The sequence below is a fragment of the Octodon degus genome, unplaced genomic scaffold (genome assembly GCF_000260255.1).
Source record: "Octodon degus isolate 3935 unplaced genomic scaffold, OctDeg1.0 scaffold00160, whole genome shotgun sequence".
In the NCBI taxonomy this organism is placed as follows: Eukaryota; Metazoa; Chordata; class Mammalia; order Rodentia; family Octodontidae; genus Octodon; species Octodon degus.
Window position 1 is genome coordinate 6,292,086 of NW_004524736.1, and position 788 is coordinate 6,292,873.

Genomic DNA, 788 nt, shown 5'->3' on the forward strand with positions numbered 1-788 from the left:
CACACACCCACACATAAATAAATATATTAATTAATTAATTAAAAAAAAGAAATAAACAGCTGGGCATGGTGGTGCATCCAGCATTCAGGAGGCTGAGGCAGGTATGCTGTGAGTTCAAGGCCAGCCTGGCCAACATGGCAATACTGTCTCTAAAAAATAAGCAAAGGAGCAAGCAAGCAAGCAAGCAAACAAACCACAAAACAAAAAACACAAAAAAGAAATGAAATACTGTTAAATGCTATCACATGGATGAACCTTAAAAACATGTAAAGTAAAAGAAGCCAGTTATAAAGGACTACCTGTTGAATACCACTTAATGTGAAATCTCTGAAACAGACTCATGCATACAAACAGAAAATATACTGCTCTGGACAACCCAGTTAGCTCATCTGGGTGCTGACAGAGTCAATATGCACAGGGCTAGAGGGAAATATAGGAGGGGTGAGCATGTTACAGGGCAGGGAGCTTTCTGGAGTGATAGTCTTCGAAAATTACGATGGCTGCACCAGCCCAAGGCATAATTAAAAGAGCTTATGAAATAGTAAATTATATCTTAATAAAGCTGTTATATTAAAAAAGCTTAAAAATAAAGACTAAAAAAACTGTATTATAAACATTTAGTGTGCTCCCCCCCATCTGACAATAACAAAAGAAGTTGTGAAATAGTTCATCATTTCAAAAAGACATTTTCCATTTGGCTGATTTTTTTTTAGTGTTGATTTATTAAAAGTAAATCAAGGGGCTGGTGAGATGGCTCAGTGGTCTAAAGCACCTACTTGGAACAAGCT

The 788-nt window shown here is 36.7% G+C and overlaps 1 protein-coding gene across 3 annotated transcripts in view; it reads right to left on the minus strand.

The window, feature by feature from the left end:
* Tmem209 (transmembrane protein 209) overlaps window positions 1-788 on the minus strand; it is a 47,605-nt gene that overhangs the window by 16,081 nt on the left and 30,736 nt on the right. The gene's annotated exons all lie outside the window — the stretch shown is intronic.